Source organism: Gracilinanus agilis, chromosome 1 (genome assembly GCF_016433145.1).
Source record: "Gracilinanus agilis isolate LMUSP501 chromosome 1, AgileGrace, whole genome shotgun sequence".
In the NCBI taxonomy this organism is placed as follows: domain Eukaryota; kingdom Metazoa; phylum Chordata; class Mammalia; order Didelphimorphia; family Didelphidae; genus Gracilinanus; species Gracilinanus agilis.
The window spans coordinates 508612094-508632505 of record NC_058130.1 but is presented as its reverse complement, the minus strand read 5'-3'; the positions used below and the strand labels follow the sequence as shown (position 1 = coordinate 508632505).

Here is a 20412-nt window from a genome sequence, read left to right as displayed (position 1 = left end):
TTAAACAATACAAGAGAGCTTTAGATTTATGTGGAAGGAATTTGGGAAACACTAAAAAGGTGAAGAAAAGTGACTGGAATAAAATAGGCCAGGATTTTTCATCACTAAGTCTCCATCATCCCTCTCAGAACTTTTCTTGCAATTTTATGTCAATAGATTGTTCTATATAGTGTTTAAAGGGGTATTACAACAGATTTACTTTGTTGCCCTCATGAAAAAACCTCAATTACTGTTTATTGATTTTTTTTTCTTAAAAATACATTATAAGTTATAGGTCATTTTAATCAGTCCCCATTTGACTTTAATGCTGATAGTAAAAATTTACCAGTTGCCTATGGCCAGCTCAATAAATTCTCTTTTAAAACTAGGATTTTATGTTCTTGTGAAGTCCTGAGGTTTGGCATATAACCTAAAATAGCTATAGCATTCCTTTGCAATTTGTTATGGGTCTGCCATCTAAATATTTATTTAAATTATTTTTAAAATAAATGTTCTCCCTCTGTTATCTCAGGGTTACAATTTCCACAAATTTACTACCTGCTTTCTGAAATAATAAAGGATAGCCATAGCCATTTTCAGGGGATATTAGAGATGGTTCTAAATATTATACTTAAAATCATAATGAGAAATTCACATCTGAGAGAAGCTATGTAATCTTTGATAAAGGAGGTTAGAAAAGAGATAGGACAAAACTTTGGGTTATATATGTCTCCTTAAATACAGATTGTCCTAGAAGTCTATTAAGGCTATTAAACTTAAAACAGCACCAAGACTTTTGGGACATCCTTAATTTAGAACTTGGAAAATAAAATCAGCCGAGAACTTCTATTTTGTTTTAACTGTCTTCAAGGGTGCCAATTTGGAAATTAAGTTCATATTTACTCTATAGTTCATGATTTTTAAAAAAAATCATATCCCTCTTCAATCTTCACCCTTCCATACTGGAATACTAATCCAGCTTTACACAAAGATCTTATCTGGCCTTACAGCTGTGTTTCACATGTGACATTTCATTTTATTGCCTTTCTTTCTGCCTTCTTGCTTATTATACTGCACTGCCTTTTCACCTCTACTTCATATTCCCTAGCTTCTTCAAGTATCATTTCAAGTATCATTTCCTAAGAATCATTTCTTATTCCTTCCAACTGCTGGTGGGTTTCTCCTTCTTCTTCCCCACAAATTATTTTGTATTGTCTTTGTAAATATATTTTCCCAGACAGAATGTAAGTTCCTTGAGGAAAGGAACGGTTTTATTTTTGTCTTGTATCCCCAGCACCCAGAATATAACATGCTTAAAAATTTTTGTTTCATTGATTGATTTGCTATATCCCCTTGGTTATTTTAATTGGCTTCAGGCTCAAAATATATATAAAGTGTAGACCAAAACCATACATAGTATTGCTGGTATAATACCATGGCTTTGTTTGTTCAAAGGTAAAATAATATTTTCAGTTTTGCTTCCAATATTTGTAAGGCTTCTAGACCTTCTTTGAATGTATGCTTTCAGAGAAAGAGCTTATATAATCACTTTCAAGTCTCTTCCTGAGATGAAATTGAGAAATAATAAAAGAGCTATGTTAATGTTAGCTATTGAGGTTTAGAACTACAAAAGTTCCTCACCTGAGCCCTGTTAGGAAGGTAGTAAGTGATCAAATTTTTTACTCATATGCTACATATTTTTTAAACACCTATTACGTGTATCATGCGAATAAAGTAGCTGTTATGAATTATCAAGAATGATTTAAATTGTTACATTAGTACAATTTACAGTTTTTTATAATTCCTTTTTAATTGTGAATTTAATTATTGGCAAACATTTCAATACATAAAGAAAAACAAGAAAGATGATTATATAAGGAATCGACTTTCTCAATGGTTTAAGATATTAAGTTTAATAAGGTAGTGACACGTTTGTGTCCCCCCCACATTTTTTCTTTGCATTTTAAAAGTTTTATTGATGACTTTTCCCCCCATATCTGTCGTTATCCATTAACTTACCCAGAATTCATTATATAAAATTGGCTATGTTATTTCAAAGTGCATAGGTGGTTTTGTCTTTAGAAGATTATTTGTGTTTTTTTAAAATGAGGGAAAAAACATGTGTTTATATTTAAAGCTTAGATGCTCATTTGCCTCAGATGCCTGGGTTACAATAATTTTTATGTTTACAAATGAAATTGTTGCTAGAAAGCAAAATACTTTAGTGAGATGAGTTGAACTCTTTATCAAGAGAACAGCCTCAAAGAGACTTTGTTGTTTTTTACTTGATATAACTAATTGGATTTCTAATCTTATTTTAAGGTATGTTGGCAAGTTTGTATAGAATCCTAGAGCTGGAAATAGTGTGAAGTGACTTGGTTTTGGGGCAGGTGAATATGTCTAAATCATTCAGACTGGGTGGGGCAGGCTGTTTGCTTAAAGATCTAAAGGTATCTTATCTCCAGATGTCACTCTATTATAACATCCCCATGGGACTTTTCGGTTTTCTTTTCTTACTTAAAAAAATTATAGACATGGAATCTAGAAGCTTTTGATTTTTTGATGCATGATTGTTATTTCTATTTCCACTGTTGTAGTTAGTGTATATTGCTTGTTTTGGCTCTAATCAGTTCAGTAGGTCGTTCCACATTTCTCTTCTTTATCATGGTCACTAGCCAACTCTTTAAACATTCTGGCTTTTTGTAGAATTCAAAGCTAAGCACACTAGCCAATAGTTTATAGTTCTGTTTTCTTCCCCTTTGGGAAAAATTGGTATGATTGTCTTTCTCTAATCCTGTAGCACTCCTTCCTTCTTCTTTTTTGAAATAAACTCTTTATCTTCTGTCTTAGGATTGATACTAAGTATCAGTTCCAGGGCAGAAGAGTAGTAAGGGGTATGCAGTGGGAGTCAAGCAACTTTCCCAGGGTCACCCAGCTGGAAAAATGTCTGAGGCCAAATTTGAATCCACTGAGCCACCTAGCTGTCCCAGTTCCATTCCTGTCTTCTTGCGCATTCAAAAGCCAATGACTGGAGATGAATAATCATTTTTAATTCTTTTTGTACTGTGCAAAATAGTTTCTGTGCCTCTGATAGCAAGAATGCATCAAGTCTCTAGATGCTCTCTTCCTGTTGCCCTCATCTTGGTTAGCAGTCCCTTATGTAGCCTTGTTGCTCTTGTCTTTTCCAGTACAACTGTTGCTATTCTTGGCTGGGAAAAAGAAGCAGAAAAGGAATTACATAGCCTTACATTCTTGCTTTTGTTTGTTATCCAGTAAACATTTATTAAGTGCCTACTCTGTTCCAATAATCTCATTCACCCTGAGCTGTAGTCCTAATCTTTGATCCTAGGATCATAGATTTAGATTGGGAAGGACCCTAAGATGTCTGAACCCCTCATTTTACAAATGAAGACACAGAGGCCCTGAAGGTGAAGTTACTTTGCCTTAAAGGGCTTGGACTCATAAATTCAAATGGCAAAGATTGCAGTGTTCTTGCCACTCTATCATGACTGTTTCCAATACTTTTATTTGCCCTATACATTTGTTGTCCCTAGTCTTCATGTCAACCTCAACAAATTCTGTGCTTCTGCATTTCTGACACTATTAAGGGCTATGTGTGTGTGTAAGTGTGTTCTTCTTGCTTCATTATTTGTCTTTGCTTCAGTTTTCTATCCAAAGTTATAAAAAGTCTTGAGGAGTTACAGCATGTTGTATTGTCAAGAAGAGTCTGGTTCTGCATAATTGTTTTTATTTGTTTATTTGAACAAAAGATGGTTCAATTATTTTTCAAAGTAGGTTGAATTCTTAGTGTATCCACAGCTCCCCATTTTCTTCCTCATTATTAGAATTTTCTCTTTATGTCTTATGAATTCCATTCTTAGAGAGATTTTCATTCCTTCTGTTGCCTCTCTCTGTGGGTTATCTGGGGGAAGGAAGTTTCCTTCTTGGTCAGCAGTAATTCTGAATAACAGAGGTTAGTAGAACAGGAGGCAGAAGCTTCCTAGTTAGAGAATGGGCAAATACTAGTTGAATTAGAATTCTCACCTTAAAAATATATATATATTTTTAAACTCTTACCTTCCTTCTTAGAATTAATACTGTGAATTAGTTCCAGGGCTAAAAAATGGTAAGAGGTAGTAGGCAGTAGGGGTTAAGTGACTTGCCCAGGGTCACACAACTAGGAAATGTCTGAAGACAGATTTGAACCCAAGACCTCCCATCTCTAGGCCTGGCTCTCAATCCACTGAGCCACCCAGCTGCCCCCTAAAATTTGTTAATCAAGATTAATGTTTTTCCTTAACCATACTTATAAAATGTTCTTGCCAGTACTCATCTTTGGTTGTTCCATGATTTCTCTCTTAGTATATTAAACAGTTATGCTCTTTACTGGTATATTCTGTATTATCAGTGTTTTGCTAGCACATTTTCTAAGAAAGTCTTGTAATTTCCATTCCATAATGGAATTTTTGTTCCAGACTTTCTAAGATTTTCCTTTTTTCTTATTTTAGTTAGCCTGGTTAATATCTGGTGTTCTATTTTGGTAATTTTGCTGCAAAAGGCATTCTTAATCACCCCCAAAAGCTTTTTAGAACTAAGTTTTATGGCTTTCAGCCCAATGAACAGTTCCCTCTCAAACAGCTTCATCATGCCACTCACTTGAAATATAATCTTTACATATGAAAAATTTTTATATCTTTACCCTTTAATTGGAAGCATAGCACTAGGCTACTTCTTTGCTTCTTTTCTCATTGTCTGAAAATAGAATGTAAGCTTCTTGAATAAAGGGATTGTTTCATTTTCTTATTTGTACAGGCATACTTCAATTTGCTTTATTTCACTTTGTAGATACTGCATTTTTTTTTAACAAATTAAAGGTTTGTGATAACCCTGTGTAATTTGGCATCATTTTCCCAACAACATGTACTCATATCTTGTGTTTCTGTCATATTTTGGTAATTTTCAAGAAATTTCAAACTTTTTCATTATGTTGATCTATGATCAGTGATCTTTGATATTACTATTATAATTGTTTGGGGGTGCTACAAATTGTACCCATAAAAGCCAGTGAACTTAATGGATAAATGTTGTATTTATTCTGACCCCTCCATTAACTATTTCCCATTTCTCTATCCTTGGGCCTCTCTTTTCCTTGAGTTACACTAGTATTGAAATTCAGCCAATTAGTGATCCTACAAATGAAGAGTTGATTGATTAGGCACACTTCATTATCTTATTTTAAGAAATTGCCTCTACCATTGGCACCACCATCCTGACCAGTCAGTAGCCATCAACATCAAGGCAAGACCCTCCACTGGCAAAAAGATTGGGACTCTAAAGTTTCAGATGATGGTTAGCATTTTTTAGCAATAAAGTATTTTTAAGTTAATGTATGTTTATTGATTTGATTTTGATTTTTTAAACCCTTGCCTTCCATCTTAGAATCAATACTGTTTATTGGCTCCAAAGCAGAAGAGTGGTAAGGGTAGGCAATGGGGGTCAAGTGACTTGCCCAGGGTCTGTTTATTGATTTTTAGACACAATACGATTGCACATTTGCTAGACTATATTATAATGTAAACTTTTATGTACATTGTGGGGTGGGAGGAGTTTATGTGATTCACTTTATTGTGGTGATCTGGAATCAAACATGCAATATCTTTGAGGTATGTCTGTATTCTCAATGCCCAATCAAGCACAGAGCCTGTCACATAACAGGTTCTTAATGAGCGCTTGGTTCTTGATTCTTGTTATCAATGTATATTTATTATGGCATACTATAAAAGATTCACAGAAGCAAAATACATCATTCTATCTTCTGTGAATTTAAAAATCAAGTTGAGAAGACGAGTTACTGTAATCTTGTAAGAAAAGACAGTAAAAAATGTTACTATTTGGTATTTATTAAGTATGGTAGGGGCAGTTCTGTGAGGAGTTCATAAGCAGGAGTGGTCAGGAAGGGCTTCATGGAACAAATGAGATTTGGACAAGCTGTGGGGAAAGAACCATCCCAGAATGAGGGAGGAATTGAGATAGAAAATGATTTGAGCTATGGAGCAAGTTGCTCAGAAGTCATCAAATAGACCTTTCTTTCTAGATTAGAATTGAGTTGGAAAAAGAGAGTGAGAAAATATTGGTAAGAGTCTTAAGTTAGCCATACTAATTATTAAAGAAAATAACACTGAAAGACTTCAGAACTTTAATCATTGCAGTGATTGTGATTTCAGAGGCCTAATGAAAGTAAAAGGTGAAATCTTTTACTTCTCAGATGAGAATGAACAAAATAGTTCATTCACAGTCAGGTGTTTTTATTTATTATTTGTGTGTGTGTGGCATGTCTGTATATCTTAGATTAATGCATATTTCCTGATAGAATAGTTCATCTTGAACACTCTGGAATCATGATTGGTCATTGTGTTGATTGGAATCCTAAAGTCTTAAGTTGTTAATTATAGAAATTATTCTCCTGGTTCTTATCAGTTCACTGCATTGCTCATACAAGTCTACCCAAGTTTCTCTGAAACTATAACCTTCACCAATCTTATAGCACAGTATAGTATTCCATCACATTCATATGTCATTTGTTTAGCCATTTCCTAATGGATGGATACCCCCTCGATTTCCAGATCTTTGCTATTGCAAAAGTAGATGCTAGAAATTAAAAAAAAAAAATTGTATGCATGATTCCTTTTCCTCTTTTTTGTGGTCTCTCTGGGCATACTGACATATTTGTGCTTTTGCATGAGTTCACTTGCTCACAAGTTCATTCCTTTGATAATGACATTCCAGAATTTTCCCAGGAATAGACCAAGCTCATAGACCTGTAGCTTAATATGTTCTTTTTTTAAAAATTGGGGTGGCATTTACCTTTGTTTTAGCATAGTGGCATCTTTTCTGTTTTCCAACATCTTTCAAAAATCGTAGTAGGTAAGAGTTTATATCTACCAATTTGTTTAACACCCTAAGATTTAATTTATCCCTGGCCTGGTGTTTTGAATTCATTGAGAACACTTGGGAGGATTATCTCCCCCTTTAGTTTGAGTTTTTACTCTCACTGTTTTTATTCTAGCATTCCTAGTCCAAAGAGCATTCTTCTTGGGGGAAAAAAGCAAGCAAAATAAAAATTGTAGTTTTCTCATCACTATATTCAGTGGCCCTATGTCTTGTTTAATGCTCTTTCCACCCCTGATGTAAATTTAAAAACAAACAAGAAAAAAAAAGTTTTAGTTTTATTGTCCTTAGCATCCATAGCCTGGGCTACTTTCTTGAATCCATCTGTAGTTAATTGCTCTTGTTTTTTTCATCTTTGTGTATCCCTAGTATTTAGCACAGTGCCTGGAACATAGCAAATACTTAATAAATACTTACTGTTTATTATTGTTTCTCAAACTAGATACTCTGTATCTCGATTTTGTACATTTTCACAAACATTGGCCCCCATGTCTGGGAATTTCCCTCATCACCTCTTGGCTACCTTGATTTTATTCAAGCCTTACCTAAAATGCCATCTTCCATAAGAAGTCCTATTAGATCCCTTTAATGCTAATGCCTTTCCTCTGAATTCACCTTCAGGTTATCCTGTGCATGTCTTTTTTTACATGGTTAGGCCTGTTTTCTCTTCAATAAAGTCAAAAGTCCTTTGAGGGCAGAAATTTTCTGCCTTGCTTCATATTCTCAGTATTTATATTTAGTTCAATGCTTTGATTTATAGTCCCTATTTTAGAATGTAAGTCTTTTGTGAATCGATTGCTTTATATATATTATATTTGTTGATTGATATCTTTTTAATTGCTTGAGATGTCTTTTTTAATCTGAGTTTATCGTTGATTTCCATCCACATTGGTCTCTTTAGGCCCACATTCAGGGCCATTAGGTCCTTTCTCTGAACCCTTTGAAATCTCTTCTCCTCTAGTAGTACAGGGCATTGCAGACTATTAGACTTTCTTTCTCTTTTGCAAGCTCTTTTAGTGAAGAGGTTGGTCATATGCACCTGATGTTGTTATTATTTCTATTTTATCAATCAAATCTTCACTGTTGATCAGAATCAAATCCAGAATAGTAATTTCTTTTTTCACCTCTTCCATCTTTTGAAGGATGAAAATATAATGAATGCAACTCAGTGTTTATCAGTTGCTTTATTTTTGACAGAGGGAGCCTCCAGCCCCATGTTTTTCATCTGCTTCTCAGACTCATCCAGTTCATTTTCTGACCAGGGATTTGTAGTACAAAGACAGCTCTTGATTCTACTGTCATTGATGGCCTTTCAAATATTCTATACCATATTTCCCCCTCTTTGGTTCTTGGATTTCTATCCCCAAGTATATTTGATTACTATGTTGAAGAAAAAAAAATACTCTGAATTTTGGGCACAAGTCTGCCAGAAACTTTAATTTAGCATTATTTAAATTCAGACATTCTACCCTAGAGAGAAATTCGTAGTCCTTCCTCTTCCTTCTGTTACTTCAACCATGTTTCTAACCACAATATAACATTAGGTAGCATTTATAAGAAAGACTCTGGTGCCAGAAAAAGATCATAATATATTAAAATTCAGGTTTAGAGAGCAGCTAGGTGGCTTAGTGGATAGAGAGCCAGGCCTGGAAATGGGAGGTCCTGGGTCCAAATCTGGCTTCAGACACGACCTAGCTATGTGATCCTGGGCAAGTCACTTAACCTCAGTTGTCTAGCCCTTACTGCCTTTCTGCCTTGGAACTGATTCTCTGTATCCTAAGATAGAAAGTAAGGGTTTTAAAAAAATTCAGCTTTGGGTGAATATTTCAGAAGTCACTTAACACTAGACATTATTCTATTCCCTCTAGAACCATTCTTCTCAAGATTGAAAAGAGTCTCCTTCCTATGATGGTATAGACCCATAGTGGCAGTAAGCATGCTAGGGAGGGCCTGTGGAGACCTCTTTGAGGGCACATGCGCTGTCGCCCACCAGAGTTAGTTACTAGAAAGGCAGAGGGACTCTGGTTGTGCTGCTCCCCTCCCCTTTTCCACTGTGCCTATGGATATTTTTCATATCACCTGCCCCTCTGCCCAGCAGCCTAATGGAAACACTCCCTTTCTCCTGTCTGGGGTAAGGTAGGGGTAGTGGGTCAGGATGTGGTCTCTAGGGTGAGAAGGGGCACATGGGCTGTCTGGGGGAGCAGGGCATGGCACACAGTCTTTAAAAGTTTTGCCATCACTGGTATAGAAAATCCTTTCTGAATGGCAAATTGTGAATCATTGTCTAACGAGGAAGAGACTGCTTTTAGATAGGTCGATAGCTTAGTTATTTAAGGGGGTAAAGAAGGCAATAACTTAACTGGATGAAAAAGTATTGTTCTAAGTTTGGTTATGCCCTTAATCTGTCTTTTTTTTTTAAACTTTCAATTTTATTCATCTTCACTTAAACAACTATTTGAGTTAAAGATGTGTTCATATGCAATTTAGTGGACCCAACATTTTGACTAAAAAAAATTAAAATATTTATATAGATACCATAACCACAAATATAAATTTCCTCATTTTTGCCTCTTCTAATTCCATGAAGTATTTTTTAGTTATGGTTGACTGGGCAGTGCTGTATACTTTGCTCATATTGGCAACTTAAGTACCTTAATCTGTTTCTTAAAAAAAAAAAAAAAAGACATTTTCAGGGTCCCTCTCCTTTCCCTTGCCCCTCAACAACAGAGGACAAGTCTGGAAGAGGATTTTAGGCTAGAGAAATATTTATTTCATATAATTTCTAGATGAACTAAAACAAAGTTTTTAATATGCTGCTCCTTCCTCTTCTCATCTTTTCTGTTTTTTTTTTTTTTCAACCAAAAGGCATATTAATCTCTGACTAAGGGGGAGTTACTCTACTACTGAGATTAAGAATGTGAAAGTGAAACAGTACTTGCTCTTAAAGAGATGAGGGAAGATAATCTATTTTGGGGAGTTTTGGGGGGGAAGGATTAGGTTTAAGTAATCATTGAAATGAAGAGTTGATCCGTTGGGCAATCAACTGACAAACTCTTTCACCTGGCAGTGGGAGAATTGATTTGATTTCTGTTCCCAGAGCAAGATGTGGGAGAGGAGGAGTACAGATGAAAAGAGGCCTGGGATGTTGGATGGGATATGAAGCCTGGTATCTGGACTGCTGCAGGCTATTCAGACCTGTTAGGCTAGGTAACTTGATACTCAGTCTATTACCATTCTAGCTGTCTCAGCCTTAGGGTGGAGTACTTAGAAGAGCTAACCTCCCCTGACTCTCCCTTAAAATGTGAAAGATGACAGACCATAAGAAACTACTTATTTCTGAGATAATCCAGGGTCTTTTACCCCTACAGGAATGAAGAACTTCCTATAGAACTTCCTATAATAACCATTATACTCTAGTCTGAAATCAGTGAGCATTTTTTTTTTTTTATCCTGGGACTCCATTCTAGGAGCATAGGGCCACAACCAGTAGGCAATGGGTCGCTCAGGGTCACCCAGCTGGGAAGTGTCTGAGCCCGGATTTGAACCTAGGACCTTTTGTCTCTAGGCCTGGCTCTCAATCCACTGAGCTAGCCCAGCTGCCCCTACTTTAGGTTGCAGTTTCTTTAGCAGATGTTTTTACAGGGTGGGGTTGCTAGCCCCACGCCCAACCCTCCTCCTTTTTCATCCTGGCTAGGGACTGTCCTTAGCCCAGGAGTGGTAAGGGTGGGCGATAGGGGTCAAGTGACTTGCCCAAGGTCACACAGCTGGAAATGTCCGAGGCCGGACTTGAACCTAGGACCTCCAGTCTCTAGGCCTGGCTCTCAATCCACTGAGCCACCCAGCTGCCCCTAATGCTAATAAGCATTTATTAAGTGCTTATAATGTATTAGCTTGTTGTGAAAGATAATGAGCCTCATTTTGGATACATGACTACATGACAGCCTGTCTGAAGTGTCCAAAGATAGTATTACTATGATAAAAATGGATTGTCTTTTAGCTAAATGGATCAAAAATTGGAATCAAAAACTGCATCCCTCTTAACAGAACAACTATTCAGCAAAAACTTTCAAGTTAACGTAAGGCAATGAAAAAATTGAAGTGGATAGTAAAAAAAAAAAAAACTTGTATTGCAGGTGTTGGTTCCATCACTTTAAAAAGTGGACGTGATTGCATAATGTTAAAATTAGCAGATTCGTAGCATGTGCAGATGAGGACCTGAAATCAAAGAAACTGGAGTCCCTGGTCAACAAATTTTTAATGTGGATGTAACAAGCCTATTCTGGAAAAGGATGCCTTCAGAACCTAAATTGACAAAAAGGAAAAAACTCAACCTTTATTGGAAGGAAGGTTTAAAATTAATACCAATACTTTTTTATTTGTCTTGAATTTCATGCGCTTTGAGAAACTTAAAACTGTTGTTCATTTCAATTCCAGTCAAATAAGAAAGAATGGGTGTTTTCAAGTGATTTTTCTCAGGGTTACTGTGTGTGTGTGTGTGTGTGTGTGTGTGTGTGTGTGTGTGTGTGTGTGTAGAGGGTAGGTGTAGAACTTGAACTCAGGTGATTCTGGTTCCAAAAGCTGTTTTGCAAGACTTATTTTCATGGAAAAACATTGGAAGTGTAATAACATTGCATTTAAAGCATTACTGATTTAAGGTAATACCCCAAGCCATCCAACTAGTCTAAGTTCCTTGTACAAGAATGTAAAAGTAATTTTTTGGTCACCAGATACATCTTTATTCTTCCACTGGACCTTTAAGGTACCAGTATAACCCATGAGGCCTACTATATAAATAGAACATCTTTTGAATAGACTAAATAGACTAAAACTATAGGCAGTGATTCAATTACTTTAGCTGACTTCTGGAAAATTTATAAGATCAAAGATTCATCAGAATCACCGTACTTGGCAACTAGTAGTTATAAGCATCATGAGCACAGTGTGAAGGTACATTTTGCCAAATAGTGCATTGAAGGTTTTCTCACAAAAACAGACATTAAAAAATAATAATAACAAGCTTTAGAAGAAAGCTTAGTTTTGATGGATTAGAAAATAATTTCTGGGAATTAAGGTATTTGTCCTATGAATAATTGACTGATGATAATCATTAAGATCAACCATGAGTATTTGAAAAAGCCATTATGTAATAGTAATATGCAAATTAAGGAATTCACTATCTTTTGAACTATAGAAGATGGGAAGCAAAAAATTATGAATACTGACGCTAAATCAAAGCAAGCAAATTTTTAGAGACTTGAATGAAGCTCTGAATCTACCATGTATATATGAAAACTGAAAGAAACATTTTCATCATATGTCAGTGAAGATTTAACTTCAGTTGCAATCAGTAATTAAAAAATTTTTGCTTTCTATAATTTCTGTTACTCTGTAATAAATTTGAATCAGAAATATTTTTTCTTACCCTTTTGCTTTTTATATTACATTAATAATAACAAAAAACTAAAATTATTGCATATTTCCAAAGGGCTGGAACCAAGTACCATATTTTACATATAACTTTGAATAGTGCAAATAAATAATGCCACTGTCTCACAGAATTCATTTGGGAGAACCTGTATCTACTGTGTATTTTATCTCTTCCATTAAAACTTAAGCTCCTTGACAAAGGAGTATTTTCACTTTTGTTTTTGTATTCCCATTAGCTATATCTTTGGCATATGGTAGGTGCTTAATAAATTTTTATTTATCATAGTAATGATATTTGGAGGAGGGGCAGGATGGATTAGAGATGGATGAAAAACCACATGTGAAACTGTTACTCTTGTCATTTATAAACTCTTAAATGGAGGGGACTTGAAAGGTCAGCTAGTCCAACCCCTTCATTGTACAGATGAGAAAACCAGGAGATAAAGTGATTAACCCTGCCACTCAGATAGGTGGTTAAAGAAAAGATAAAGAGTAGGGCTTAGAGACAGGAGGTCCTGGGTTCAAATGTGATCTCAGACACTTCTTAGTTTTATGACACTGTGCAAGTCACTTAACCTTTTCCATAAGTCACTTTAACGCTTAACAGTTGCTTTGCCCATGCCACTCTTTAGTCTTAGTATTGATTCTAAGACAGAAAGTAATTTTTTTTAATGATAATAAAGTAAATATAAAGATAAATGCCTGTGGTTTTTTTTTTTTTGAAGAATGCCTAGATAAAAGGTGGTATATAAACTTAATGGGATATTACTGTGCCAAAGGAGAGAAAACTTAGATAAAGAATTAAGAGAAGCATAGAAAGATATATGTGAATTGATATAGTGAAGTAAACAGAACCAGGAAAACAATATAAATTATCCAATGAGAACAACAATATAAATGGAACCAAGAACTGAAACAGATTGCTGAGTAATTTACTAAGATTAGCCTTAGATAAGAGTTGAAATAATCATAATAGCTAGCCTTTATGTAGTACCCCTGTGTGCCTGGTATTGTGCAGAGTGCTGTATAATTTTTCATTGTATAATTTATAATTATAATATATAATAATATAAATAATGTATAATTTATAATGTTTCATTGAATCCTCAAACAACCAGGCAAGATAAGTGCTGTTATTTTCTCCATTTTACAGTTGAAAAATGTGAAACATACAGAGGTTAAGTGACAGTCTGCCTCTAGATCTAGTACCCTCTATCTATTGGTATCTAAAATGTACTGCTTTCCATTGCACAGTTTGGTTGGGGAGGGTCATGACTGAGTTCAGAATACTACATCCATACCAGCAGGCACTGTTGTGATGTTTCATTTTGCTGAACTATTATTTTTCTCTTTTAAAATTTTTGTTAAAGGAATGGTTCGCTGAAAGATATATTTGGAAATGAACTGGCAGGTCTGTTGATTATCATTACTTTAAAATTTTATCCTAGAATCTCTTTGACCCACTCAAAACTTCCTCTTTGCTTAGATCTGGTGTTTGCTTCTTAGTGTTTTATTCTATTGCATATAACATAAAAAAACCAAAAAGGTATGAATTAAGTGTATAATTTAAAAATAAAGTACATTTATGTTGAAAGATTTTTAATGTGAGGTTTTCTATTTTCATACATGAAAAAATTTTCTTTTGTAATAGATTACAAATAAATGTGACTCAGTATCTTTTCTTGGGATGAATTTTGTACAAAACTTCTTGATTAAAAATTTTTCCAAAATTATATAGTAACGAAATTTATTTAATTTCCTTGCTGTATAATTCTCCTAATTCTGACCTTTCATTTTTGGGTAAGATCTGATGATTTAAGAACCCTCATTTTATTTAAATTTTTTGGTTTAGAAGTTCTGTTTTATGATTATTTAATATGTATTTCTAAGGAAATTTGCCTAGAAATGGTAACTACACTTTGAGTTGATCTTTTATTTTGTATAATTTTGTAGCTTAAATATTAGTATGGATAATTTAAAATCAGTTGTTTTGATTTGGGTTTTTTGGATATTATAAATACTGCCTTGAAACTTAATGTATATTAAGATAATGTTTGTGCTCATATGCCTAATATGAACACTGAAGAATAGAGTAATGTTTTAGTTCTCTGGATCTAATTCACTAACTGCCTATGCCAGTATTGTCCAGTAGAACATTTTATGTTCACTTTGTTGGCTACCATTGATACAGCATGGTGCAGCATGTGAGAGTTTCCAAGTCTGCCTGATAACTTAACATGTGAAATGTCTTAAGCATTTTGTATGCAATGTCCCGATTACATCAGAATAGCAATTAGGCCTTAGGTGCATACCAGTGGGGAGACTTTGGCGAGTCACACCTATATTCACTGGGAAATAAGTTTTTCTCCATTGGGAGCTCTCCCCCATTCTTTGTAGCTCATATATTCTGAAAGAGATATTCTAGTAATGACTGAAGATATTTTATTCATTGAAAATTCATATTATTGGATATAGTGGCACATGTTTGTAATCTCTGCCAACAGGAAGGTGGAATTGGTGAATCACTTGAGCCTGGGCATTCTGAGTTATGGTAGGGCAGAAGTCAGTAATATGATGTCTATATTAAGCTCAGCAACAGTATGGTGAGCCCCTGAGAGTGGGGAGGGCCACCAAGCTGCTTAAAGAGAGATAGACTGATCTAGGTCAGAAACAGGTCACAGTTTTCAAGCCAGTTGGTGATGAGATCAAAACTATGAGTGGCTGTTGCACCTCTAGCCTGAGAGAAATAAGGAGACTCAATATTTACTAGGAAAAGAAAATTTATACTTGCTTCCTTCTATTCCTTCTTCTATTTGTTCAATAGAACTAGAGCAAATCTAGCCTATTCATTTTTAGTTTGTCATACGGAATTATGTGAACAGTTTATAAAGTAGTAAAGATGATTTTCATAAGTTATATGTAGTAATTCACTATTCATTTATTACTTATCTCATTACATATCATTTTAAATGTTAGGCATCCCATACTTGTCTGAATGACTCAGAGTCTTATGGCAAACTACATAATAGATTATGTGTAAAGTATCCTTTTATTTTTTTTTTAAACCCTTAACTTCTGTGTATTGACGACTTATAGGTGGAAGAGTGGTAAGGGTAGGCAATGGGGGTCAAGTGACTTGCCCAGGATCACACAGCTGGGAAGTGTCTGAGGCCGGATTTAAACCTAGGACCTCCCGTCTCTAGGCCTGGCTCTCAATCCACTGAGCTACCCAGCTGCCCCTCTTTTATTATGTTTTAATCTTTGGTATATCCAGCTACTGGATGGTAAATTTTTTTTTTAAATCCTTACCTTCCATCTTAGAATCAATATTGCATATTAGTTCCAAGGCAAAAGAGTGGTAAGGAATAGGCAGTTGGGGTTAAGTGACTTGCCTAGGGTCATACAACTAGGAAGTATCAGGTCAGATTTGAACACAGATCAAAACCACTGAACCACCTTGCTGCCCCTCAGATTGCCTATTCGATACCACTTTTTAATACTCCTTAAAATATGTTTCCATTTTTCTAAATAGTATATATATTCCTAAGAGCAGAATTTAAGAGTGACTTGGAGATTTAAAAAAAATATTTTTTGAAAATATTCTTAGTACTGAATTCTCTGATTTGTACATTTGCTGTGGTTTTATGTCCTAACTAGCCAATTTCCAAAATTAGCTACTGATGATACTTTGAGAAATTAGCAGTTAAAATTTAGTGAGCTGTCAGCTTGATTCCCCTGATTAACCTTAACATAATCTGGATGATGATTGAATCTTGTCATTAGAGATTATTTCCATATGAACTAATGAAACTATGCTAAAATTCTGGATTTCAGCTAGAATATGCACTATTTTGATATGAAATACAGAGTAGATACTCAGTAAATGATAAATTGAGTTATATTTTATATGGCCTCTACATAATGAAAAGGTATTTCAGTATGTATAATCTGAACAAATTTGAAAGGCACTTATGAGTTACTTTAGATCCTGATCTTAGTGGCTAAAATTTGCTTATAGAGGAGCTGAGAAATATATCTCTGCAGAAAATTGATTATGAATATAAATTCAAATGATTAAAAACCCTTTAGAGGAAGTCAGGTTATGTACTTGGCCTCCATTTATTGTATAACATTAACCTCTATGCTTAATTGTTACAGATGGGAAAGATCATGCAATTGTTAACCATTGCCATTTTGGTTTTTTCTTCCTTGGGTTTCTTTGGCTTGACACAATCTTTTTTATTTTTTTTTTTTAACCTGGAAAATGAAATCTATAAAGTCAAAATTATTTATTTTTCCAGTCAGGAGTTTTTAAATTCTTCATAGTTTTTAGCCATAAAAAGGTTTGGATTTTTGTTTCATATAGTAATTAATATTAGACAGTTAATAATAAGCTGATCAGGATACATTATAATGGATTTGGTTATGAAATTATACCATGAATGTAATTTTTAAAAAACTCTTAGCCTTCTGCCTTGGAACCAACAAATGTTCCAAGTCACAAGAGTGGTAAGGGCTAGACAGTAGGGATTAAGTGACTAAGTCACATAGATAGAAAGTGTCTGAGGTCAGATTTGAATCTAGGACCTCCCATCTTTAAGCTTGGCTCTCAATCCACTGAGCCACCCAGATGCTTCCATGAATGCAATTTTAAAAAATAAACAAAAGCTCAACATTTGTTCTGGTCTGTTCTCCAGTCTTCCTAAAATGAACAAAGATATCTCCAAGTTTCTTACATCTCTTTGATTCTGCCATGGAAGCTAATGATTATATGTCAGAGCTATTGTAGAAGGGATTACATTTTTAGGTGGCTGTTTCAGATAGTGTCTAAGGTGCCTTCAGACAGCTAACATTACATGATTCTGAGTAACAGTCAATCTTCAGATCCTCATATTCTACTTCCCACAAATGCACTAACCAGCTTTCACCAGAAAAATCCCCTTACATAAAGATGAAGAAAGTTAAAGGAAAAATAAATGTGTGATAGTATGTAGTGCCTCTTTTTTTCCCCCTCCTAGGTATACTTATTCACAAAAAATCCAACATTTGCTTTTTTCAACTTTAGGACCAAAGCACCAGGAATGTGAGATTTAGCATTTTAATCGTGAAATTTCATTCAACCCAAGAATTTAGAAACTCCCTTAAGTTATGTAATAATGGAATTTTCTTTGTGCTTGTATTTGCTTATTAAACTTCAACTTTTTTTTTTTTTACCCTTGTACTTCGGTGTATTGTCTCATAGGTGGAAGATTGGTAAGGGTGGGCAATGGGGGTCAAGTGACTTGCCCAGGGTCACACAGCTGGGAAGTGTCTGAGGCCGGATTTGAACCTAGGACCTCCTGTCTCTAGGCCTGGCTCTCACTCCACTGAGCTACCCAGCTGCCCTAAACTTCAACTTTTATAAGAGCAAATTGTTATCTTTGAGTTTTATAAGAGCAAATTGTTATCTTTGAGTTTGTTATATAAAACTTAGGTCATATATATGTATATACATATATATTTTATACTAATGTGCTCATATATAGATAGTTCTGGAATTTTTCAACAAACTATTTTTGTGTTAAGGATGGATTACATCAAATTCAAATTCAGCAAATTTGCCTTATATTTTGATCAACATCTTTTCCTTTCAAAAACACTGAACTGAATCAATTAGCCTTTCAGAAATTTCCAGAGTTATTGAAGCATTGTGTCTGAATTTGAATCTTATTTTGCCACACATTTACCACCTGTGTGATCTTGGCCATGGGCTCAATCAAAAAAGTATGTCTTGGGGTAGAAGAGAACTCAGCCACTTCCTACATACTTGGCTTGATTAAGAAAAACCCAGTTAAAGCCTAACTGGTGGTGTACCTTTTATTGCTGTTTTTTGCTGCCTTGAACCTAAGGGCCATATGACTGGGTTCCCAGACTTTACAATACTGTGATGGTTGTCTCTATTTATCTGGAGATTTCCTTTTTGTTGTTCTGAGAAGTGTTTATTTGTGATCTACATTGTGACTTCCTGATGATAAATATTAAATGAAGGGAAAAATTATTTTTCTGGACATAGTGAAATATTGAACTCTACATGATCTTTAAGATTCTAGCTCTTAAGTCTATGATTCTTTTATCATTGATAATTCTAAGTCTCTTCCCATTATACTCCATCTCTCACTCAGCTGTCAAACTAATATTCCTGAAGTATACATGTGACTATGACTCTCATGCACATCCCACCCATTCAGTCATCTGCAGTGGTTCCCTATTATCTTTAGGATCAAATATAAAATATAATATCTCTACTTGAATTCCAGTTATGTCAAATGTTACCTGGACTATCGGATCTACTAAGAGCTTTGAGTTGACCTTGATCTTCTATATTTCCAGTCAAGCCCTGGTATACTCACTGATTAACTTAGAACAGAAATAATAAATGAATAGGGAGATATTTATCCCCTATCCCAGTCAAAAAAATACTTGTATCTTGGATAGGGCTATCGGCATTGATTAGTATATAATTTAAAATTAAGAATAAATGTGAAGAGTTTAAAGTTCATACTGATGCTGAAGAAAGTGAAATGAGGTTTTCAGTTGGTTCTATCCTGCTTTCCAATTCTGGCTACCATTATTTTTGGTATAGGAGAACTATGAAAGAGAATAAGGAAGAGAAAATACAGGATAAGACAGTAGGGTGCATCAGAATCTTTTGGAAATCACTCAGAAGTGAGAGAGTAGGATTTACATCTAAAAGAAAAATCAAGTACAAATAATTTTAGCACTTAGGAAGACCTTCGGTTGACTTTTGGGTTTTTTTTTAAGGGGAGTTGGGAGTGACATTTAAAATGTCTATTTCCTTTAGCCCAATTCTTCCCTCTTCATCCTCTCTGACATGAATGCTATTAATTATACCATCATCAAAAAATCTCCATTTGTATGGGGGAGATTTAGGACATGACTCAAAGAATTCCAAGTAATCATTCTCCAGCTTGCTTTCTAAACACCATTGTTGCCTCCTCCCAACCTTAAAGATAAAAGTTTTACTGGGTTTTTGTTGTTTTTTACCATAGTAATTTTCCCTTAAATTCCTCTCCCCCACCACACACAATTTCTTTTTGTTCTTTGTTTTTTTAACAAAGAACATTTAACCAAAACCTACCAAATTGTAGTCTCTCCATCTATTCAGATAACTGTTACAAGATTGACCACAGTGCCTGCCATATAATAGATGCTTTAAAATATTTGTTGACTAACTGATCATTATAGTTGTCCTGCAGCTCTATGATGTTCATTTCGTGGGTCAGTAACCTGAAAGGGAGGCTGGGGACTGAAGGAAGTATGGATGGTAGGGTTTAAAGATTGAGAGAGGGAACATGAGGAGGAAAGAAAGACACAGAGATGAATGGTTCAATAGCATGGGATTCAGTCTGCCAGGTTCCTCTGATGGTGAAAAGAGAGCAAGCCACATGTGAATCCTGTTTTTATTGCAGAATCAAGGATTGGGGAATGGGAAGTAGTTAATGAACATGTGACATGACAGAGAATTTAACAATGACTTGGTTAACAACCCCAAGATCAAAGAGGTGGAGGCTAAGGCAATGTAGAAGTCACTGGGGGTGGGGGGAGTGCATTTGACCCTTGGACTGTGGGCTTGGAAAGTGAAGTGGCCGGAATACCATAAGATTAGAATTCCACTTTATTACAAGGATCAAGAAATCAATCATGTGAATTTTATATATATATAAAATTATATATAGATATGAGAATTATAGCTATAAGTCTGGTACATGAGCAAATTGCTCATAAGAGTCAGCCTTTGGGTACATCTATAATATTTACATGATTTGTTCATGCCTGGATCCCAACCATCATTATATTTAATCCCAGTTCACTCCCATTTAATGTTCTCATATTAATGTAGTCATTGGATATATAGTTCTCTTCTATTTTTTTTTTCCTAATCTTCACTTTCTGTCTTGGAATTGATTATAGTTATTGGTTCCAAGACAGAAGAGTGGTAAGCATTAAGCAGTGAGGGTTCAATTAATTGCCCAGGCTCACATAGCTAGGCGGTATCTG

General features: G+C 35.0%; 1 protein-coding gene across 1 annotated transcript in view; it reads left to right on the top strand.

Moving 5' to 3' along the window:
* RAB2A (RAB2A, member RAS oncogene family) overlaps positions 1–20412 on the top strand; it is a 111702-nt gene that overhangs the window by 10924 nt on the left and 80366 nt on the right. The window lies entirely within an intron of this gene.